Raw genomic sequence first — 25156 nt, 5'->3', positions numbered from 1 at the left:
GCATACACTTAATTTAAAATATGATGTATGGATATACACATATGAAATCAAAGAATTGTGAAGCTGAATGAGTTAATTAAAATGTTTAGAGCAAAATAAGAGATAGATAATGGGAAACTGGGAGCTAGATCTTTTACAAATCAGAAGGGGATCAAGAACGTGTGGAAGGGGATAGAAAGAATTAAGTGTTAGGTCAAATAAAAGTTTTATAAACTACTGAAGTGCTTAGATTTTGAGTTGCCTCTCACGATTTCTATTCCACTGTAACTCTTTTAGTGGAAGAGGTACATTCACCTCGTGGGTCAGAATCACATGGCTGGCAGTGCAGTCAGGTCAGCGGTTTAACAGATGGTGAGTTAGTGGGTAGAATGCGCTAGATTTAGTCAGTCAGGTCTGTGCCCTAGAAATCAGTGCACTTGGCCAGGCGTGGCAGGGAGTGAATGCCTGCAGTCACAGCTGCTCTGGAGGCTGAGTCAGGAAGATCAGTTTGAGACTAGCTTAGGCAACACAGGGGGAGACCTTGTCTCCAAAAAAAACAAAACAAAACAAAAAACCATCCTGGTATTGACATTAAAGCAAAGTGCCCAGGTGTGGTGGTGTCACACACCTGTAAGGCTGAGGCAGGAAGATCCCTCTGAGTTTGATGCCAGCCTGGGCTACACAGCAAGACCCTGTCTCAAAAAAACAGCCCCCCAATAAAAAGTTTTTTAAAAAAAGATGTCAGTGTAATGACACTTGGGTATGTGGGAGAAAGTGCACTTGTGTCACCTTTGATAGTCTCAACTGGATTGCTCTGGAAATCAGGATGCATATCCAGTACATTTATTTTAATGTGATTAATTTCTCTAACTTTTTACTCAGAAAAACCCACACTTACAGAAAAGTTTTAAGAATACATGGAACATAGGTGTGTTTTTATATACCACCCCCAAATACTGACATTTCACCTGTAAACACACTAGCATGTCCTTCCTAAGAACAAGAGTGTTCTACAAAATCACAGTACAAATATCACTGAGGACACTGAATACTGATTCCCCCTAATATCATATGCTATACTACCCCCCCCACCTTTGTACTGGGAACTGAACTCAGGACCTTGTGCTTGCCAGGCAGGCGTGGCATTACTGAGCTATATCCCCAGCCCCAGTACTGCCCATTTTAAATACACTTAAATTCCCTTCCTAGTGCCTTCTAATCGAGCATTCACTCCTAAGTTGTGTCTTGTATTTGGCAGTCATATTCATTCTCTCTCTCTTTCTCACCCCTCCCCTTCTCCCTCTCTTCCAGGATTGAACCCTGGGCCTCATATGTGCTAGGCAAATGCTGCAGTCCTGAACTACATTCCCAGCCCTTTTTATTTTATTTTGAGACAGGGGCTTGCTAAGTTGCTCAGGCTGACCTCAAACTTGTGATCTCCCTGCCTCAGCTTCCTGAGTCACTGGAATCACAGGCGTGCACCACCACGTCTGGCTGTGGACTGTATTTATTTTAACCAAAATATTGTTTGGTACTGCTGTTCTTCTTAGGCATGACTTTTGAGCACATAAATAGCAAATGTCATCAGTTTTAAAGAGTAGATAAATAAAAGTTTAAATGTGAAAAATACCTGTGGCTTTATTGTCTTGTAGTGAAATAAATGGTTAACTTTGGCTGAGAAAGTGGACTCAGGTTACTGTACATCGGACTGCAGGCATCGGACTTGGGTACTACAGGAAAAAAAAGGTATCTGCGAAGGCGCTGAGTAGACAGGATTCCAAAGGAATGTGAGATAGACTTCATTCCCCCTTTATCTTGCCTTTTCCTGCTCCTGTCTTCTCACAATCTTGTCTGGCCAGGAATTCTGAAAAAGAATGAAGCCCAATCTTGAGAAGCTCAAGGAAGACAAAGTAAAACAAGATAAATGATACGTCAGGGAAAATCTACTCTTCTAGTCCAGGACTAGTTGCTTTGCAGAGAAGTAAAAAGATTTATGGGCCTGATAGGAAAGAAATACCATCCAAGGTTCACCAGACCATGAAAGAGAAACAAAGCCACAAACCTTACCTTATTACCTTTCATTGAATTTATAGCCTATCACACCCACAGCTGTGTACTTCAACCCACAAGTCAAATGAATGCAAATTAATCACTGATTGAAAAAGAAAATTTAGTGCCATCATTTAAAAATACAGTCATTTTAAATTATAAAAACACCCTTGACATGTGGTTAGGACACACCCATCATCCCAACTCTCTGGGAGGCAGAGGCAGGAAAATCATAAGTTGAGCCTAGCCTGGGTGACTTAGTGAGACCCTGTATCAAAATAAAAAGCTCAAAAAATTGCTGAGGATGTAGCTTAGTGCAAAGGCCCCAAGTTCAGTCCCCAGCATCACTAATAATAATGATAAGTTTTCAAAACCACTCTAGAAAGAAAGTAAAACAAAAATGCACAAAGAAAAAGCATGCTTTCCCTGTGTCCCCTGTCCTCCTCTTCAGGCTCCTTGCTCTGGTGTCTCCAGTACACACCCAACAGGGCTGCGTGTGCTCGGCTTCTATACCCAGACTGCACCAACCAGGCCCCAGTTAGCTGCATGCAGAGTACAGACGGCCAGGACAATGGCAGTGTCCTGATTGACCCTGAATTTTTATTCTGAATTGACAAATTGTTGCATATACCTAAGGGGATTCGTGGGTACAGTGTGGACTAATTAAATGAGACTAATTACCACCCATCATCTCAAATACTTTTGTGGTGAGAATATTTCAAATTTACTAGCTATATTCATGTCGATGTGCAGGCAGTTTTAGTTTTCAGAGTGCATTTAACAGTGAAATACTTGCATTGTGCTGTGTGGGTTTTTGTGAGGGTTTTTGGGTTTTTTTGGGGGGGGGGTTAGTACTGAGGATCGAACTCAGGACCTTGCGCTTGCCAGGCAGGCATAGTGCCACTAAGGTAAATACCCGGCCCATGTGCTGTATTTTTAAACCAGCTTGGATGAACATATGGCAAAACCTCAATCTATAACCCTGTATGCTATTTCTATCACCAACCTCAAAGGTTAGTTTTGTCTCCTATACCCCTTTTCACTAACAGAATCATACAGATTAGATCGTTTCATGTCTTGCCTCTCTCACTCAAGAATAGATGGATAATCAAGATAAATATCCTTGGGTTTATTTGCTGGGGGTACTGGAGATCGAATGTAGGGCCTTCAGACTGAGCCACATCCCCAGCCCCCATTTTAAATTTTGAGATAGGGTTTTTGAGCTTTTTTGGGGGTTCCTGGGGATTGAACTCGGGTCCTTGAGCTTGCGCAGCAGGCAGCAAAACTACTGAGCTAAATCCCCAGCCCGAGATAGGGTTTTTGTAATTACACAGGTTAGATTCAAACTTTTCATTCTCCTGCCTCAGCCTCCCAAAGTGCTGAGATTATTGACATGCACCACACTACCTGTCTCCTCAATATGAATATTATTACAGTTGCTTTTTTGTACTGTTTTGTCTTTTAAGACAGGGTCTCACTGTTTAGCCCAGGCTGGCCTTGCGCCCCCATGCCTGGCAAAAGTTGTCTTTTTTTTTGTACCGGGGATCGAACTTGGGTTCTTGTGTTTGTGAAGCAGGCTGCGCATCACTGAGCTAAATCCCCAGCCCTTTTCAAAAAAGCTTTATTTCCCCCAGCATCCAGAACTTGAGAAATATTTCTTAAAGAAAGAAATCCCAGCTTTATTGGAATATAATTCATATATCACACAGTTCACTCACTTAAAGCAGATAATTCAATAGCTTTTAGTATATTCACAGTTGGGTACCGTCACCACAATGAATATTAGGACATTCAAAGTTACTTCCAAAAATGACAGTTTACCTTTGCTGTCACCACACAATCCCTTCATCCATCCTAATCATGTAGCACCTGGTGTTTCTTCTTGACGTTGTTTTCAAGCTTCAGCCTGTAACAGTACGCAGAATTTCTTTTCTTTCCCCTATTTGGGGAATGTTGATATAGGAATAATAGAAGAGAGATAGATATAACTCCCAACATGCTAGATGTCAGGTATGCTGAGTTCATGTTCCCCCAAGTCGAAAAATGAATTCTAAGGAACAACAGAAGCTAAGAGTAGGAAAATTTCTTGGGGATTAGAAAGGGAGAATAATAGCTCCTGAGAGACAGGAGGGGTCCCGAATGGGCTGTCAATGAGCCCACTTCTCAAAGGAAATTTAATAGACCAAAGTCATGAGAGTTTACATGAGTAAAAACTATAATCAATCAATAAGATTACAAGTATAGTCGCTTAGGTGATATTGACCCAGTAGTAACAAGGGCATATGAATGACATCATTAACCTTGGTCCATAATCTGTAGTCTTAGTCTTCTTAGTCTTAGTGGGTGGGAGAGGGTGGCCCACTCCCAATGAGATAGTTAATGGTCTATATCTAGAGGGGAAAGCCCAAAAGGGTATTACCACTAATCTCCAGCTTCTGTTCATTCCTTAGGGAAGTATGCAAGTCTGGCCATTGTGGCTTTAACCTTAATCAAATGCACCTCAAGTTACAGCTTCTTAGTGTTCTCATCTTCTGCGCTGACTTGCTCAAGGGCTCAGCCCTGTCTGACTGCCTACAATATTTCTACCTGACTTGGCTGTCTATAACAATGTTCCATGGTATAAACATACTACATTTTTGTTTGTTTTTGAGACAAGACCTCACTATGTAGTTCAGGCTGGCTTCAAACTCACTATGTGGCCCAGGCTGACCTCCTTTCTGAAGATCCTCCTGCCTCTAGTGCATGTTTGTGATCCGTAGTGAATACATCACCATGGGCAGCTTGCACACGGGGAAACTGTAACAATTGCCAAAGCAGTGCCTCATTGGGCCCAAGTGATCTGAGGCTTGGCCAACTTGTTGATGTCCATCTGAAAATGTTAGCACTCCAGGTGGGTGGGAAAAGCAATGCCTCTTATGCTTAGTGATACTTAACATGTTTATATGGACCTGTTAGCCATTCCTTTGTCTTCTTTATTAACTTTTAAATTTGTATTAGTATACATTTGCAGTACATGATGATTGCAATCATCGTGGGGAGTTGGTCCATGTATATAGCACATCTTAATTTTTTCTCCTTCCCCTCTTCTCCTTCCTCCTAGACACTCCCATGTCCATTTTCTTGATTGCTTTGGGGTGTTTTGGTACTGGGAATCGAACTCAGGGACTCACTTGCCAGGCATACACTGCACTGCTGAGCTACATTCCTGGCCTGTTTGCTTTGGGTTTTTGTTTTTTTGGCTTTTTGAGACATTGTCTGTGTAGTCCAGGCTGACATTGAATGTGACCTTCCTGCCTCAGCCTCCTATTTGCTGGAGCTTCGGCCGTAGTGTACCACCTAAGTTCATTTTTCCTTGTAGTGTAATGTAGAAGTCCAGCTTCTTTTGCCTGTGAATGTCTAGTTTCCCAACACTTTGTTGAAAAGGCTGTTCTTTTTCCATTGAATCGTCTCAGCACTCAGAATAGTAATTTTCGGATGCATTTATGTTGTTTCGTACATCAGTCATTTGTTCCTTTTTGTGGCTGAGAAATAGTCCATTTTGTTTTTCCATTCTCTTGCTGATGGATGTCTGAATTGTTTCCAGGTTATGTGTATCATGCATAAAGCTGCTATAAACATTTTTGTACAGAGCTTTGTGTGTGTGTGGGATGCACATTTCCAGTTCTCTTGGGGAAATAGAAGTGGGATTGCTGAGTCATAGGATAGATGGATGTGTGAGAATCTCTACTGCCAATTTTGAGAGCTTCAATTATTCTATATCTTCTCAAACATGTGGTTTTGGCAATATTTTCATTTGTTTATTCTAGTGATTTTCTTTCTTCCTTCCTTCCTTCCTTTCTTGTATTTCTTTCATTTTTTTGAGACAGTATCACTATGTAGTCCAGGCTGGCCTTGAACCCACTATTTAACCCAGACTGGTCTCAAACAGCAATCCTCCTGCTTCAACCTCTCAAGTGTTGGGATTACAGGTGTATGCCACCACATCTGGCTTATGTTCACTTTGTTACCCTTGTGTGTCTCCATACCTGCTCTAAATGTATTTATTTTTTAATTAAAAAAAATTTTTTTTTGGTACTGGGGATCGAACTCAGGACCTTGCACTTGCGAGGCAGGCGGTGGCACCACTGAGCTAAATTTCCGGCCCTAAATTTATTTTTGAATAATATTCTTACATTAATTAGAACAGTATTTATTGAAAAACTCCATTGTCCAGGAAAATGAATTGGCTTTGAGCTTTTGAGTGTTACAATAACACTTTTGAGTGTTAAAGTAAACATGATTGATGCCAAGTTTTCTAAGGATGTTATATAATCTATATAAATAATGTTTTGAGCCCATAATAACAGCATTAGGAAGAGTAAAGTTGAAATTGTAATGTGAGGCTTTGTATTGGTCTAGTTTGGTTTTTATTCTAAAATCTTGTGGCAAATTTTGGCAACTATACAAAGAAAACAGAACCTGACCTGTGTTTTTCCACTTGTTCTCCATCTTTGGGTTGAAGAATAGATAGAAAATAGGAATTGAACCTTAGGACATTTAATGATAGCACACAAAGTTCATATTCAGCCCAAAGACTTTCCCAGTCCAGTGAAGAGGGACAATGTCCGTCCGTGACACTGACCGGATGTGGGAAGAAGAGCACGCAGGTGTAGGTGTCATCAGTGAGTGATGACAGAAGAGATGGGGAGTGGTGACAGCGACTTTCAAGTAAAGAACAAAACCAAGCTGGTCATGGCATGGTGGTGTGTGCCTGTAATCCTAGAGTTTGGGATGCTGAGGCAGAGGAGGATTGTGGCAAATTCCAGGCCAGCCCGGGCTACACAGTGAAACCCTGTCTCAAACCACCTCCCCAAAAAAAGAAAGAAAAGAATTTTAAGCAGGAAATTTCTTCATAAAACAAAAAACATTTAGGGTTGGGGATTTAGCTCAGTGGTTCTGGAACTTGCCTTGCAAGTGCAAGGTCCTGAGTTCAATCCCCAGTACCAAAAAACAAACAAACAAAAAAATATAAACATCCAAGAAATTTTTTTTGGGAGGGGAGTTGGTGGCAATACTGGGGATTGAACTGGGGATTGAACCCATCACTTGAGCTACATCCCTAGCCCATTTTTAAAATTTTATTTTGAGAACTTGGAATCCCCCTGCCTCACCCTCCCAGAGTGCTAGGATTTACAAGTGTGTGCTACAAGAAATAAATTTTTCTTTTTTCTTTTTGGTACCAGGGATCAAACTCAGGATCTTGCGCTTGGGAGGCAGGTTCAGCTCCCGGTCCTAAGAAGTAATTTTTAAATATTCAGCCTCTAAAAATAAATTTCAAAAACAAACATTATAATAGGATATCTTTGGGTTCCTTTGGGTTTTTTTTCCTTCCAAATTTGGAAAGGTGAAAAACAAGGTTGGTAACCATGGGGAACTTGAGTTAAAATGGAGCTGTCTTAGCACTCCATGGGAATAGCAGTTGGTCCTGCCTTCCCGGAGAGCAGTTTGTTTGGATAAAAGTCCTGAAGTGCACATGACCCATCTCTAGGGGCCCAGGACCAAAGCTAAGTGGTAGAGCTCTTGCCTAGCACTCCAGGGGCTCTAGGTTGGATTCCTGGCCCTGCAAAAAACAATAAAAAACCAAGTATCATTGAACAGTTTTCAGGACTGGGGATGTAGCTCAGTAGTAATGTGCTTGCTGTGCATGTTGGAGGCCCTGGGTTTGCTTCTCAACAAACAAACAAATAATAAATTCGTACAAATAGAGAGAGGAAGAAGGATTTCAGGATGCATTGTTTTGCCAGGTGCCCTGGCACACACCTGTAATCCCATGACTATAGGAGGATGAAGCAGGAGGATTGGAAGTTCCATTCCTGCCTGGGCAACTTAGTGAGGCTCTGTCTCAAAAATAGAAAAGAGCTGTGGGTGTAGCTCAGTGTGGAGGCCCTAGGTTTAATACCCAGTATTAAACCCCCTTCCAAAAAGATGAAAGCATTGTTTTAAGTTGGAAAATAAATCAGGTTACAAAATGATGTCCCTAGCATACTTGGTTTCTGAATTTAAATGTAGGGTATAAAGTAAAATGAATGAATGAAAAGATACATATATACAAATATATATATATATACACATATATATACACACAAATATATATACAAATATATATGTGTGTGTGTGTGTATATATATATATATATATATATATATATATTTGGTTGAGTTTGCCTTAGTTTCTACTGAGTAGATGATTGAGTAGTTTTTCTCTGATTTTACGTATCTACATATGTTGGGATTTAAATTTTTCCTGAAATTAGACCATAATAAAATTAAAGAAATTTCAAGTTATAAAGAAAAACACTGTCTACTACTTTAGGATTAAACAGCACAGTAAACAGCATACTGAACACTGTGAAATCCACTCCCTATCTGCAAAAATTCTAGTTTTAAAATTGAGCCTTACAGAGAAAAGGGGACTTAGGGAAAGGGCTCTAGGATCCAGGCCATGAAAGGTATGGATTTATTTTTTTTCTTTCGATACCATTTTGAATTTATAAGATCATTACAAAAATAGTACAAAGAATTCCTTTATACCCTTTAGCCACCCTTGCCAATGCTAACCTCTTCCATATACTTAACACCAAAATTAAAACCAGGACAGTCTCATTTCCCCTGGTTTTTTTTTTTTTTTTTTTGGTACCGGGGATTGAACTCGGGACCTTGCGCTTGCGAGGCAGGTGTCAGAACCACTGAGCTAAATCCCCAGCCCTCATTTCCCCTCTTGTGAGGCCTCAGGGTGCAATCAAGGATTGCCCTTCCTTCTTTTTATTGCTTTTTTGCTACCAGGAATTGAACTCAAGCCCTCGAAATTCCTAGGTAGGTGGTGCATCGCTGAGCTACATTGCTGGCCCAGGGATTGCCCTTTTTATTTAGTTGTCATTTCTTCTTGTTCTCAGTGTGTGTCATTTATGACACTGACACTTACGAAGAATCCCAGTCTCTTGTTTTGGAGAATTCCCCTTAAACTGGATTTGTAAGACACCTCCTCACAGTTAAATCTAGGGTGTGTATGTCTGACAAAAACCCCCAGAAGAGGCCCGGGGATTTAGCTCAGTGGTTCTACTGCCTGCCTCGAAAGCACAAGGACCCCAGTTTGATCCCTGGTACCAAAAAAAAAGAGAACCCACAGAAGTAATGCACCCCTTTGTGTGTATCTCAGAGTGAGGTCTCCTGAGTTGGCTGACTTTGATCTCATGGTTTAAGTGTATGCCAGGTTTCTTTGTAAAATCAGTTTCCCTTTGTAATAAATTAATTGACATGGGAAATACTTGGAGACAATGCAAATATCCTGTTCTCCATCCTATTTTCTACCACAGCTTTTAGCTTCCATTCATAATTCTTGCGTCTCACACTGATTGATGAGGTGTTTATCAAACAGCCCCTTTGAATTTCCACCACCCTCTCTACCTCTCCTGTCTCCCCTCTCCTGCTTATCGTTTATTTGTTGTTTGTTGTATCAGTAGGAACACACAGCTACTTGTTTTATTCTGTAGACTGTAGCCAATTACTGATAGGTATTTGTGGAGAATTAGGGAAGACTCCAGGTCTTGTCCGGTTTTTGTTTTGTTTTATTTTGTTGTTTCAGTACTGGGGGTTGAACACCAGGTCTTCACACTGAGCTACAACCACAGCCCAGGCTGAGCCTGAACTTGAGCCTCTTGCCTCAGCCTCAGCCTCCCCAAAATGGTGGAATTACAGGCCTGTGCCACAATGCCCAGCTGGTTGGGTTTTGTTGTTGTTATTTTGTTTTTGGTGCTGCTGGGGACTAAACCCAGGGCTTCCTGTGGCCAAAGCACATGCTCTACCACTGCACTACATCCTCAGCCCAAATAGGAGTGACTGTTTTTGCCCAGCTGTTTCAGGCTCCATGAGATAAAAGTAGCACCCATGGGTGGGGGAAGCAGAAGGAGACAGCACAGTGTGCTGTAGTTTGTCACTGCGGCTACCCAAGCAGAGGCTGAAGAATCTCTTAGTGCAGGAAATTCAGGCATAGGCTATGCATGTCCTTGAAGGTCTCTTCTCACCCTGAGAGCCTCTGAGCAGCTTAAGGAACAGCCATCTGGCTGCTGCCTTGCTTATTCAGGGCTAAGCTTGTAGGGCAGGCTCTTCTGTGGAGCAAGCTTAGCCTCCGGCCTTAGCTGTCATGTTAATTGGCGAAGCCTGGCAGGAGCTGGGGCAGCAGTGGAAGGTAAAAGTTTTGTGTCAGTAATGTAGACCCTCATCTGGGAGGCATCTTTGAGATTTGTTTCCAGTGCTGTTGTCTCACTACGTAACAGCTCCGGCAAGGTTTCAGGACTGGGGCAGCATGTGGGTATCGGATCAGTTTGTGAGGGTGTCATTCACACAGAAGCACTGTGTTTACAGAATGGGAAACCACGTCATTTTTTGGTGTTATCTTTGTTTATTTTCATTAAAAGCTTTACACTCAGCTGTGTTGATCTTTGTTTTTTGTTTTTTGTTTTTTGGGGTTTTTTTTCCGGTATGGGGATCCAACTCAGGCCCTTGCACTTTCCAGGCAGGAGGTGGAACCACTGAGCTAAATAAATCCGTGGCCAGCTGTGTTGATCTTTACAACTTTTCTGAGTTGTATGATTTTAAATTTTCAATGTTCTTAAAACTAAATAAATGAGTAAGTAAATAAATTCAGTGTTCTTTTTTATCGGATAACACCAATCTTTTGGGAACTATGGAATTCAAAACCTGAACACTGTGGGGGAGGTATGTTTTTATTTTGGCCTCCATCCTCTTTTTTAATCTTTTTTTCTTGTCCCTTCTTGGCGATCCTGAGCGTCCCAGCCAGATCTTTGCATGTGTGAGGTGAGCAGTGTACATGGGGCTACACTTCCAGCCCTGTGCACTCATTTCTGTATGGGTCATGTTTGCAGCAAGAAGCAGATAAAACCAGGGCGGGGAAAGTAGCTTGGTGCACAGCCTGTGGGGGGAGGCTGGATTCCATCCTCTGCCCTGCCAAAAATAAAGTGCAGGCGTGTAGGTGCATCCCTGTAATCTTAATACAGTAGGCTGAGGCAGGTGGATCACCATAAAGGTCAGGCAGGACTCCATAGTGAGTTCAAGACCAGCCTGAACTACATGACAAACATCCTGTCTCAGAAAACCTGAGGAGGAGGGTGTATACCAGAGGAAGCCCACCCATCTCCTACTAGAGGCTGGCAAATGAAACTAGAGAGGAGGGGACCGGGCCCGAGTGTCACCTTCAAGGACCCAGTGATCTAACTTCCTCCACGAGGCCACCTTCTAAAGGTTCCCCTGCCTTTCAGTAGCACTGAGGATGGGGACAAGCCCTTAACGTGGGCCTTTAGGGGACACTGAAGATCCAAACCAAGCCGGGTACGGGGGTGTATAACTGTAATCTCATTTACTCTGGAAAGCTGAGGCAGCAGGACTGCAAGTTCAAAGGCACCCTGGGCTACATAGCAAGATCCTGTCTCAGAGTACTATCTGGAGGATAATCAATCCTCCTGCTGCCTAGAAAGGGGGACGATGAGGGCTAAAGAAAAAAAGACAAGAGACTTGCATAATTTCAAAGTATGAAAGCGGGGCCGGGAGGTCAGTGCCTCAGAGTGGGCAAAGACAAAAGACTCTCTGAGGTAGCCATCACTTTTTGGGTACACACAAATAATTGGAGGGAACATCAGGTGACTTGGGGGGGCTGCAATAATACTATGTCGATGCGGATGTTATGCTGGTGAAGATCTTAGGTCAGGAGAAGTTGACTGTAAGAGCATTCTTAGTATAGCAGGTGGGAGGAATTAAGCTCATAAGGAATCTGTCCCTCCCTAGGAGAAAACTTTTTTTTAACACTCAGTTCTCAAGGAACCAAGATGACTTCAGCTGATGCAATCCTGCCCTGGAATGTCACAGCATCACAGGGCCACTGAGGTTTAGGCTGTGACCTGAGGCAAAAATGGAATTATATCTTAACATGCTATAGCTGGCCTGTAGGCAGGAAAACTGGGCCTAATAATAATTTGTGAAATGATTTCCCCCCCAAATTATGTAGAATTGCTCCCAACAGAATATTACCTAAATGTATTCAGGAAAGCATTAGTAAAACTAAAATAGGGGTATATTTTTTAAATTAATAGTAGAGCCAGGGATTTAGCTCAGTGGTAACACCGCCTGCCTTGCTTGTGCAGGGTCCTGAGTTTGATTCCTGGTACCAAAACAAGAAAAACAAAACAAACAAACAAAATAAAATTAATAGTAGAACCAGCACTAAACAATTTTTATGACAATAATAAGTATCTGTGAGGTATAATCACCATTTAAGTGAAATAGCCTATGTTGCATTTTAAAAACTCTGGTACAAGAGACCCTCCTAAATCAAAGGTAGTTTAAAAAGTTGAAAGTCAAAAGTTGGGGGAAAATGTTCCAGAGAAATGTAAATAAAAATAGAATATTTCTAGTGTATTTTATAAGTTTAATATTTACTGCCATGTGAAAATTTAAACTTGAACCAAGAGCAGTAACAAGCTTATCATCTCCTGCTATAAAAATGTAATTTTGGGCCGGGGATTTAGCTCAGTGGCACCGCTCCTGCTTCATAAGCCCAAGGTCCCTGAGTTCCATCCCAAATACCAAAAAAAAATTGTCATTTTGATGTTAACTCTGTACTTTTTTATTGTTGCCATTCTTTTATTTTGTTTTTGGTACTGGGGATCGAACTCGGGACCTTGTGCTTGGGAGGCAGGTGCGGTGCCACTGAGCTAAATCCCCAGCCCTATGTACTTTTTTAATGAAAACGCTTATTTATTTATTTATTTATTTATTTTTTTGAGACAGGGTCTCACTATGTAGTTCAGACTAGCTTTGAATTCACTATGTAGCCCAGGCTGGCCTCGAACTTTCACCAATCCTCCTGCCTCAAACCCGTCACCCCCACACCCCTCCTCCCCTGAGATTACTGGCCAGGACCCCTATACCTGTCTTTGCATTTATTAGTGGGTCAAACCTCTCTTCATAGAATGGATGTCATTTATTTATGTAGGCAGTGCTGGGGGATGGAATCCGGGCCCTCAGAGAAGCTAAGGAAGCGCTCTCCTCAGAGCTATATATCTGCCCCCAGGTTTTGTTTGTTTGATACTGGCAATTGATCTTAGGGAGTGCTGAGCAAACCCCTCCCTCTTCTGAGGATTGAAGCAATGCACACATTCCCAGACTTTTATTTTGTGACATGGGCTAAGTTGCCTGGACTGAGCTTGAACTTCCAATCCTCTTGCCTCAGCCTCCAGAGGGGGCTATATATGGAAATGTTTTAATGCTACTTGTAAATAAATATTACTTATAATGAAAAGGAAAAGATAAGATGACATTTGCAACCTTGTAATTATTGTGGCACTAAAAGGCAAAGCTTTATAACACTCTTCATAAGCGCTTTCCTTGGTTTTCCTTCTGGACTTAGCAAGGTGAAGTCATGCACCAAAGAAGAATTAAAGCCCACTTCCCAGTTGGAGAAAGATGAGAGCCCTGGTGCAAGGAGAGGAAGTGGAAGTTGTGCGCAGACAGAGAGGCAGTGGCTGACCAGGGAGTCTGCCTCATGATTCTTACATCTTAAGACAGTCCTGTAGGGATCAAGAAAAGACTAGAACGATCCACCTAAAGTAACATTTCCTAACCAGTCCTGCTATTAGGTAAATTAATTAGATATCTTGTAGTGTAGGCAGTTAGACAGGGCCAGCCCACGAGGAGCCAACATGGAGGACAGTGAAGACACAGTCACCGAAGGCCAACATTGTAAAAGAAGAGAAACTACTACACTTATGTAGGATGAATAGCAGTAATTGATAGTTTAAATAGGTATCAATCACCTGAGTGGGGGACCAAAGTCTTAACCCAGCCTTTCTGGGAAATATCCCTGACTCCTACCCTTACTGAAAATCCTTGTAGGCTTGCTATGTGACTTGCTCCCCCATTTGACCCCCATTTAATCACTATTACCTGAGTGATTGTACTTGTAATCTTATTGGTTGGTCATGGTTTTGTCCCTCCTCATGGCCACCTTGTAAATTTCCATTGGGTCTTTTAGTTTTGTTCCACTTTGTACCTGCCTCACCACAGGGCTTTGCTGTATAAAACACCTTTGAAAAGTGAGGTGAGCGGGCAACCCACTTTGCAGTTCCCCATCTGTCTCTCTTAGACAGAAGCTGTCTTTCTCTCAGTAAATTTTTCCTACTCTTAACCTCCGTTGTTCCTAAAATTCATTCTTTGACTTTAGAGAACACGAACTCTCATTTTGGATATCCAATAGGTTTGGGAGTTACATCTCTTCCCCCTATATCACTGCCATACAAAAAGTTCCTGGTCCAGCTCAAGCACAGTTGGCACATGCCTGTGATCCCAGCTATGCTGGGGGCTGAGGCAGGAGGATCTCAAGTTCGATGCCAGCCCCAGCAATTTAGTGAGATGTGGTCTCAAAGGGAAAGGGTTGGGGAATGTAGCTTGTTGTTAATATGCCCCTGGGTTCCATCCCCAGTTCCACTTGGAAGACGCTGCTTTTTTTCTTTAAAGTGTGTGTGTGTGTGTGTGTGTGTGTGTGTGTGTGTGTGTGTACACATTGGGAAGTGCAGCTGTTGTGCCTTCAGGTTAAATCTTGGCAATAATAGCATCCACACAATCCTGCCACAACTAGAAAACTCCATACTATTCTCCAACATCTAGTCTTAGACCTCCCCCCATAAACAGTTTTGACCTAGAGGATGCCCCCAAGATCTGTGCACCAAGACCAAAGTCCAGGTGAGGGGAGGGCACTGCCAGCCAGCACGTGTGCCTGGTGCAGAAAACATCTGGTTCCCTGGTCACCTGGTCAGGTACCTGAATGGAGTCAGCACTTTGGGGCTGAGTAGGTGAAGGTGAGCTGAGGGGTTAGAGGCATTCTGGGTTGAAATCCCTGCCTCCCGCAGGGCTACGGCTGGTGTGGGGCCCTTTTTTGTAAAAGGAGGACCTTGCCTGGAGGTGCAGAGGTTGTTTCGCCCAATGAAAACCCTGGAAACCACAGCTTTGGCTCTAGGGATTAGTGGTTCCAGGTTGTCTTACCAAGCTACTATTCAAGTCCTTGTAGGATTTTTTTTACCCCTAGACCAGAGGGAACTTGTGGGTTTCTAAATGTCCCGGATGAAGGGGAATACCAGCTGCAGGACACAGCCTGAAGGTGTGTAATTAGGTTTCACAATGAACCTCTTAACAGACATTGTCTAATTCTTGCAATTTGAGTCCTGCAACTAAGAAACTTAATTTTGTTTCATTTTAATTGATGGGGGTGTGTTATCAGTGATTGAACTCAGAATCTTGCACCAGCCAGCACCACTGAGCTACATCTGTGGCCCCATTGATTTAAATTTTAAAACAGAAGCAATGCAAAATATTATTGTATGAAATGTTTCTTGTTTTAGTGTCTACCTCTTTAACCATTGAAAATGTAGCATCTGATTTCAAGTGTATTTACTATAAATTATACTATGAGTGCTACAGACCTCATGTTGAAAAAAGAAACATCTGATTTCTTCATATTGATTACATGTTGAAATAATCTTTCTGACATATTGGTTTAAATTAAATATATTATTAATTTGGCTTGGTGGCGCACACCTGTAATCCCAATACTCTGGAGGCTATGGCAGAAAGATTCCCATGAGTTATAGGTCAGCTTGAGCTACATAGTGAGTAGGGTTTTGAGACAGTGTCACTGAATTGCCCAGGCTGGGTTTGAATTTGTGATCTTGCTACCTCAGCTTCCCAGAGCTCTAGGATTACAGGTGTGTACCACCACACCGAGCTTGAATTTGGGTTGAGAACATTCTGAGATTTGTGGGTATTTGGTGGGTATTGGGACTAGAACTGGTAGCTACGCTTGCATTTTAATTGGTGAAGATAGCCAGTTGGTGGTTGAATTTGGACTTTAAGAAAGAGATTTTTTTTTTTTCCTGCAGTACTGGGGGTTGAACCCAGGGCTTCACACTGAGCTACATCTGCAGCCCTTCTTAAATTTCTTTTTTAAATTTGTAGACAGGGTCTCACCAAGTCTCCCAGGCTGGGCTTGATTTCCAATCCTCCTGCCTCAGACTCCCAGTGCTGGATCATAGGCGTGTTCCACCATTCGTGGCTGGGAAGGCATCTCTGGATATGGGACCCATACCAGACAGTGTCTGTGGGTGCCAAGCCTGAGAGAGGGCAAAGGGGATGTTGCTTCTGAGGGCACAGAGGCACAAATAGGGCCAGTGCAGCATGGGTGGGGAGTGGAAGGGAGGACCTCTTAAGGAGAAATACCGACAGCCAGTCCATGAACTTTGGCGGTTTGGACCTCGGGGAAGCTGCTGGCCAGTGGTGGGGACAGAAGTCTAATTACAGTGGATTGAGAGCATGGCCCAGAGATGATTCCAGAAGCACAGCAGCTAACTTGCTTCTGAGCAGTTCTGTTTTCTTAAGGTCAGAGAGATTGAGGTCCTCACAGCCTTAAGGAAGGGGACTGGAGGTGAGGGTTTACAGATCTGGAAACTGGCTCTGGAGAGCTGACTTTCCTGCAGGATCGTGTCCACACCTCTGCACATTTTCTTGCTGCTGGTGAGCTGATGCTGGGGATCTCAGAAGGCCAAGCTGGAACCAGGCGTTACTGGTTCTTTGAGGGGAAACACTGGGGAAAGGGCCCTGTGTAAAGTTCAAACCTTCCTGGTGCCAGCTGGACCAGGAATGAGCTAGTTATCTGATGGCCTTCGGGATGGAATTAGGCAAGGGGCTGAGCTTTATCTTAAGGCCTGGAGGAGATTCCAGGGAGGATGGAAGCTCCAGGAAAACTGGAATTGCCAGAGGACAATTATGTAGAAGTCCTGAGGTGAATTCCAGCCTTCTGTGCTGAAACCCTCCTATGGTCCAGGACTGGAGCTCAGAGTTGGGACCCTAGGTGTGCACGCGCTTGGGAGGTGTCCTTCATTCAGTCCCACCACTGCAAAGCAAACTAACCCATCACGAGCCTTCAGTGTGAATGAATGTAAAGTGGATTTGTGAAACTGCATGGAGTATAGTTGTCTGATTGAAGTTGGTAATCTGTAATCTGTATGTTTTAAATTCTTTTTGGTTTTAAAAGAATTGATATGGCAGCTGGGTGTGGTGGTACACGCCTAGAGTCCCAGCACTTGGGAGGCTGAGGCAGGAGGATCACCTGGAGCTCTAGGCCAGCCTGAACTACAAAGGGAGACCCTGTGTCAAAAAACAACAAAAAACAAACCCAAACAAAATTAATATGGTAATTCACATTGGGATAATATTTCCAACAAATTTTCACTGGAACCTAGTCTCCTAGCTATATGAAACTGAAAAGTTTTTGAGGGAAAAGTTAGGCAGAAAGGTAGAGCATATCGAATATATCTAGAGTGAGGCAGGCTGTAGTCCAAGGAAAATTTGGAACCCAAATAAGCTTTGACCACATCCTCCAGGACCGAATCCTCAACTACCTTCTTTGCAAATTTGCTCACTTTTCTTAATTCCTCGGTGTGAGCCCAGTACGAATATAATGATTTTTTAAATAAGGTGAGGATAGTTTGAATAGCAGTGCTGTGCTGCCACAGATAGAAGAATAGAGGAGGCCAGTGGGGTCAGAAAGACAACTCTTGAGACCTCCTGCCACTAAAGGACTGGTGCCCTTCTAAGCACCCAAGGTGACCTTAGTTAACCCTTAGTGAGTGTTAGTAACTAATGGAATGTGGGGTAAATGCTAATGCTGTTATCCTGCTCTTGGGGGCGGGGTGGCTAAGTGCTCAGCAAGGGGCCTTGGGAGAGGCCTTGTCTGTGGCCCGCCTGGCCAGATGCGCTTTGTGGAAGCCTCCTTATCTGCAGAATGCAAAACACACCCCACACCCAAAAGCACAGGACAATTCCTGTAAAGACTTACAATGACCACTAGCTAGTAGTAAATGCTCAAAGTTTAAACACCTCTTTTTTTGTTTTTGTTTTGGGGGGGGGGGGTTGAATTGGGTCCTTGAGCTTGTGCAGCAGGCGGGGAAACCACTGAGCTAAATCCCCCGGTCTATGTAGCTCTTAATAAGTATTCATAGTTGTGGACACTAGTACTATTAGGCTTTTTTAAAAAATATGTTGAAGGGCCTATAAAAAGGAACTGGGCCGGGGATTTAGCTCTGCATCCTGCCTGCCTCACAAGCACAAGGTCTTGAGTTCAATCCCCCTACCCCCCCCCAAAAAGGGAAGAATTACTATGTATTTTTTTCTTTAAATAGTTTATCTTCCCACACATTAAGATCTACCCCAGGCATGGTTGTATAGGCCTGTATTCCTAGCACTCTGGAGGCTGAGGCAGGAGGATCACCTCACATTCTGGGTCAGCCTGGACATGAAATTGTACAGGCTCATATGTCAAAGGAAGAGGACCAAGGTTAGGCTGAGAGGTTTAGCTTTTTAGATTGGTAGTGACTTCAAACTTCTGAACCCATCTGAAATTCACTCTTTTAAATTATCTTTTTTTTGAAACAGGGCCTTACTGTGTAGTCCAGGCTGCCCTTGCATTTCCAGAGATCTTCCTATCTCAGCCTCCTGAGTGGTAGGATTATAGGTGTGTGCCACCACACCCAGCACATTTATTTAAATTAAAAAGAGGCCAGCCCCCACCCCCACCCCACCCCCTTGAATAGGGAAGGTTTGCTTTGGATTCTAAGACCTTGTGGATAAATGAGGGTGGAGTTTTTGTTGGAGGGTGGAATGAAAAAGTAGAATAAAGAAGAAGGCAGCCTGTAGTCCAGAGTTTGAAAATCCTGAGGTCTCCCTGTGCCTGGTCACAGGGCAAGTCCTGAAGAGCCTCCAAGTCTTCACCCACCAAGGTAGGGCGATGGGATGAGGGTACCTGGCAGTCTTCCGCCCTGACTTTTGGTAAGATTCTGTTTTGTGATTTTTTTGAGACAGAGTCTTGCTGCGTATTCCAGCTGGCTTTGAACTCACTATGAGCCCAGGCTGGGCTGGAACTCATGGCAATCCCCCTGCCTCAGCCTCCCGAGTGTTGGGACTAGAGGTGTGCACCACCACACTGGCTCTTAGGTGAGTTTTAAATCCCTCAGCTGGTAGTTATAGGTAAGGTGGAAAAAGAGACCAGAGAGAGGCAAAGGTCAAAGACTATTAGGACTATAAAACCCAGTATAGTGGTTGCTTTCTTTTTTCCACTAAAAAAGGAAAAAGAAGTTGGTGGCAGGGACTGCTCACAGAAAATAATAAGGTGCAGTTGTACAGGTTGGCTTTGAAAGAGGTTTTTGTTCGTGGTTTTTGTCTTGTTTTATTTTATAATTCTCTGGCTCCTTAGGTAGGTAGCTGATTCCTCTTTCTTTTCTATTTAAGTGTGGTTTTGGTATTTTTGTTTTTTTCAGACAGGGTCTCTATAGTTCATGCTGGCCTTGGACTTGCAGTGATCCTCCTGCCTCGGCCTCCCGGGTACTGGAAGGTGAGCACTGTTCAGGGAGCCCACTCCTTGTGCTTATGGTAGGGTCAGCTGGTAGCAGGTAGAGCTCAGGCCCTGAGTCACCAGGGATGGAAAGGAAGTGCTATTTGGATTTCTCCTCCATGTGGAGGACATAGGTGCATCGTCCCTAAATACACTTATTTTCTTTTTGGTTTTTTAAGATGGGGTCTTACTCTGTAGCAAAGGCTGGCCTTGAACTCCCAGCAATCAGTGCTGGGATGATAGGAGTGTGCCACCATGCCCAGAGTCACTTGTGGCAGAACATCAACAGCCTCTGGGGTGCCCTGTGTCTGCCCTGCTCTGCGGGGCAGTTTGTGAATTTGTTTGTTTTTCTTTTCCAATGTGTGTGATATATATTGTCTTCTCATTCCTGGGGATCTGTGATTCTTCTGCTTCAGCCTCCCTGAGTGCTAGAGTTATAGTCATATATCACTATGCCCAGCTTTTTTTTTTTTTTTTTTTTTTTAATTGCAGGGCTAGGGATTGAAACCAGGACCTGACACATGCTAGGCAAGCACGCCGCCACTGAGCTGGATCCCTAGCCTTTTTATAAAATTTTATTTTGAGACAGGGTCTCCCTAAATTGTCCAAGCCAGTCTTGAACCTGAGACCCCCTTGTCCCAGCCTCCCTAGTAGCTGATATTACAGATGTGCACCACCATGAAGGACCCCCTACATTTTAAGGGGTATGCTATACAGAAAGCCAGGAATGGTGGTGCTCACCTGCAATCCGAGCACCCTGGGAGTTGGAGGCAGGATTGCACATTCGAGTCCAGTCTGGACAACTTAGTAACTTAGACCCTGTCTCAAAACAAAAAATAAAAAAGGCCTGGGGATCCAGCACAGTGGTGGAGTGCTTGCCTAGCACGTGTGAGGCCCTGGTTTCAATGCCCAGCACTGCAATTAAAAAAAAAAAAAAAAAAAGAGCATTGTGAAGTTCCTGAGTTCAGTCCTCAGTGCTCATGAGATATAACGGAGTAACTAAGTTCAGCTTACTTTGTTTTCTGTGTTATGTTTTGAGGCAGGGGTCCTGCTATGTAGTTCAACCTGCCCCCAAAACACCCTTTGTACTCCAAGATAGCCTCAAACCCTTTGTCTTCCTGCCTCAGCCTCCTGAATGCTGGGATTACAGGTGATTACTGCTGATTCTGGGTATCTGTTCTTTTTTTTTTTTTTTTTTTTGGTACGGAGGATCAAACTCGGGAACTTGCACTTGCAACGCAGGCTCCGAGGCAGGCGCCGGAACCACTGAACTAAATCCCCGGCCCTGGGTTATCTGTTCTTAATGAAGCTTGTTGATTAAGTGAAATGTCTTAGGAGCACAGAGTCGGTGCCATAGTCTGTCTGGCACACAGTTCTTCAAAGGACCTCACGAGCTCTCCATAGAGAAGCGTGCGAGAAACCCCAGTGTTCTTGGATAAGCATTTCTGTAACATTAAAAGCCTCAGGTAAAATACAGCCCTCAAACTCCCTCTTTCCTCAGTGACATTTTCCAGTGGTAACTACTATTGACATTTTAGTTTTATCCTGCCAGCTTTTCTTTCCCACTAGACGGATGTTTCTGTGCCTGAAACAGGGAGGGACAGCGTTGGATCTGCAGCTCTGGCTGCATCAGTGACACGGACTTCCGGTCTGGACAGCTCAGCCCCGGGCATGTCATAATGTGCACCTTCCAGACTCTGTTAATTTCCTACATTCCCTATTGTAAATGTTAAGCTGCATTACAATTGGTAAAAGTACATGTCTACTTCATACCACCTGGATAAGTGGGAAGTTGCATTTTCATTTGCTTGTCTTCTAGGAAAGCTGAACACTTTTAACCCTTGGGATTTCCATGTCTGGGCTGCTTATTTTTTTCTTACTCTTATGTTGAGTCAGCGGTGAGGACTCACTCATTCACATTAAGAATCGTAACCCTTTACATGTGTTGTGAATATTTTTCCACTCTCTCATCATACTTTTTTTTTTTAACCCCCTCTGGTTCTGGCAATTGAACAGGGTCTTTGCACTGAGCTACATCCTCAGTCATTTAAAGAAAATTTTTTGGTACTGGGGATCTAACTTGGGACCTTACTCTTGGCGGCAGAACCACTGAGCTAAATCCCTGGCCCTATTTTTTTTCCTATTTTTTATTTTTGAAGACAGAATCTTCCTAGATTGTTCAGGCTAGGGTTGAACATGGGATTCTCCTGCTTCAGCCTCCCTGAGTGCTAGGATTACAGGTGTACAGCACCACATTAGGCATTTGTTAGTCTTATAGCTTGACTCTGTGCCTGAGTGGTGTAGTTTATATGAAGGTCACATTTTAGTGTCCATAAATAGTATGTTATTGGAACATGACCACAGTAATTTGTTTGCAAATTATCTGTGGCCGCTTGCTTAATACAACAGCAATGCTTGTGACAGAGATGTACAGCCCACAGTATTTATTCTCTGTCCCTTTACAGAAAAACAATTTGCTAAACCTTGTCATAATAAACAATGTCTTATTTTGGCAACCTGATAGTCTGTTTAATTTTAAACAGCCTTCCATGTAGAGGAATACTTTTGTCTATTTAGTACGGTTGATTTGTCCAGAATTCTTATAACTCTTTGAGTTGAAATTATCTATTATTTATGTTGCTGAGGCCTGGGTCAGACTTTCTCTGGGTGTGAGTGTAGGTATGGGTGTGGTGCTGGAGATGGAAGCCAGGGCCTCATGCATGCTAGGCAAGCACTCTACCACTGAGCTACATCCAACACTTTTTTTACTCTATCTGTGATCTCCATAGGTTGGCCTGCCTGGGTTCAACCTTGCCCTCTGCTGCATTGGCCTCTGGGCTGACAGAATTACATTTGTGTCCGGCTTGTGTCATTAAACAATTAATTGAATCTTTATTTTTAGAAATGCCAGGGCTTTTTTGTTTTGCAATAATGGGGATTGAACCCAGGGAGTCCTGACCTATATCCCAAAGCCTTTTTTTTTTTTTCTCTTTAGTTTTGAGATAGGGTCTCCCAAATTGCCCAAGCTGTCCTCAGTGTTGCACCCCTCCTGCCTCAGCCTCCAAGTAGCTGGGATTATAGGTATCTGCCACCTTGACCAGCTAGTTTGCTAATTTTTAGTCTACTCTGTGCATTGAAAAGTATTATTGCCCTCTCCCTTTTGGGGATCAAACACAGGGCTTACGTACGTAAGGGAACACCCCACCACTGAACTACACCCTCAGTTCCATTGCTTTTGTAATAACATCTTTTTGTACTGTTTCCTTTTTATAAACCCCTTGGCCTTAATTTTGTATTTGTTTGTTTGTTGGTACCGGGTATCCAACTCACAACCTTGTGCTTTCGAGGCAGACACAGTGCCACTGAGCTGAACCCCGGGTCCCAATTTCATATATTTTTAGAAGTTACTACCCTGTAATATGCATACTGTGCAGAAAAATATACACAAGATAATTGCATATCTGGATGAATTTCGACAAAAACTGAATGCATCTGTGTAACCTATAACTGATCAAGAAATGAGCAAGAGTTATCTTTTCTAGGGTTTTTAGATGTTTATAAACTTGGGTAATGGTCCCATATTTTACATTCTTTTCTTTTTTTTTTTTTTTGTTAGCAGGAATTGAACCTGGGTCCTTGTGCTTGTAGGGCAAGTGGCAGCACCACTGAGCTAAATCCCTGGCCCTGGTACCATGTGGTTTCTTCATTTTTGGTCTTCCTCAAAGAATGACTGAACGGTAAACTTTTTTAATTGGTCAGGACATCGAGGCAGCCAGGACTAGGCAAATAAAGACACTAAAACACTTAGAAAAGAGAACTTCGAGAACTGCTCCAGGAAGTGGAAGGAATGACAGGACAAGTATGTTCTAACAGGGGAGGGGAGTGTGTATGTTTGGTACCAGGGATTGAACTCAGGACCTTGTGCTTGTGAAGCAGGCACAGGGCCACTGAGCTAAACCCCCAGCCCTGTACTTTTCTTTTTCCATTAAGTTTATTGGTACATTTTAGGTATACAATACAGTTACATTCATCACTGGGATCTTGTACCTTTACATGATGTATCTTGGTTCTTTTATTTTCCCCCTTCCCCTGCCCTCCCTTCACCCCCTCCACGCTTCCCTATTTACAAAAACTTTGTTTCCATGTTTTTCCTTTTCTCATATTTTTTCTTTCCCCTTTCCTTTCCCCTTCCCCTCCCACTTTCCCTACTCCTTTAAACATTTTCTTACTATTTCACAATTTCAATTATACATTTTGATTCTTATTTACACTTTGTTTTTCACACCAGAGAAACTATTCAGTATTTACACATGTGTGTCCTATTTATCTCATTTAAGAGTATGGCCTCAATGTGCATTCACTTAGCTATAAATGTCTCTAGTTTCTCATTCTTAATTTTTTATTTTATTTTATTTTTTTGGTGCCGGGGATCGAACTAGGGACCCTGTACTTTCAAGGCAGGCACTGGAACCACTGAGCTAAATCCCCGGCCCCTAGTTTCTTATTCTTTATGGCTGAGCAGTACTTCATTTTATAAAAAACCTACATCTTCTTTATCTAGTCTCCAGTTGATGGGCAATTGGGCTGTTTCCAAGTTTTAGCTATTACAAACTGCTGCTATAAACATGGGTGAGCATATATCACTGTGCTATGATTCTTTTAATTCTTTTCCTGGTCCTGTATTTTTAAGGTTGATGGCGCAATGCATCTTTTTTTTCCTTTCCTTTCCTTTCCTTTTTACGTCCCCTTCCCCTTCCCCTTCCCCTTTTTTCCTTTCCCTCAAGCCAGGCTTGGTGACATAATCCCAGCACTCAGGAGGCTGAGGCTGAAGAATCACTGCAGGTTCAAGGTCATCCTGGGCTACACAGTGAAACCCTGTCTCAAAATGCCAAAAAATAAATGGACAAACATTAACCATATTTTTTATCATGCCTCCATATGCACACCTTATCACCAGCATGTGTGTGTGTTCACCAAAAGACAGCACTGGGATGTTACAGCTGTATACTTACTTAGATTAGCTGAAAACTAAAAATGAGGGAAAGCTCCCTCTCAGTAGAATAGATTAATGGAGAGTTCATTGTTTTCTGCAGGAATCACCATGCATCAACAGAACAAGATAGACCTGTTTCACAACTGTAATTTCCATAGAAAGCAGTCAGTCATAGAAACTTTGAAAATAAGCTTGAGAAATCTATAATGTTAGATTCTGGGACAATGGTTACCACTTGTGAACAGAACAGAGCAGTTCATGTTTGGGATCTAAGTATATAGGTACTCATTTTGTGAAAATTCAACAAATTGTACCCTTGGGATTTGTACATTTGTGTGTGTGTTGTACTTCAATTTGTGTTTAAAGGGTAGGTATTGCCTATTTAACGATTCCAATGTGAAAATATTAGCTGAGCTTGGGGGCACACACCTGTAATTCCAGCACTGGGGAAACTGAAGCAGGAGGATCTCTGCCAGTTCAAGGCCAGTCTGGACTACAAAGCAAGACCCTGACTCAAAAAAACAAAAACACACCAAAAAAATTTTTAAGTTGGGAAAACACGAGTAGACCAAAATACCAATAGGTGTAGGATTCAAATAGGTTCTCATTTTCCTTTACTTCTACACTCCGCTTTTTGGTATTTTTTGA

General features: G+C 42.8%; 1 protein-coding gene across 10 annotated transcripts in view; it reads left to right on the top strand.

Annotated features, from left to right (window-relative positions):
• Positions 1-25156, top strand: part of Tet1 (tet methylcytosine dioxygenase 1) — a 122317-nt gene that overhangs the window by 44983 nt on the left and 52178 nt on the right. Inside the window, exons 1-2 of one of the 10 annotated variants that reach the window (XM_087184791.1) lie at positions 18708-19118; positions 19442-19515. The exons of 7 other annotated variants lie outside the window; for them this stretch is intronic. The gene's annotated coding sequence lies outside the window, so the exon portion shown is untranslated. Of the gene's footprint in view, positions 1-1632; positions 1726-18707; positions 19119-19441; positions 19516-25156 lie in introns of those variants that run through there. 2 more of the 10 variants (XM_087184790.1, XM_087184792.1) reach the window with 2 other exon arrangements.

The sequence above is a fragment of the Heterocephalus glaber genome, unplaced genomic scaffold, assembly GCF_053883595.1.
Source record: "Heterocephalus glaber isolate CG9 unplaced genomic scaffold, H.glaber_assembly_v1.0 deba00001497, whole genome shotgun sequence".
Lineage (NCBI taxonomy): Eukaryota > Metazoa > Chordata > Mammalia > Rodentia > Bathyergidae > Heterocephalus > Heterocephalus glaber.
This window is presented reverse-complemented; position numbering and strand designations above follow the sequence as displayed.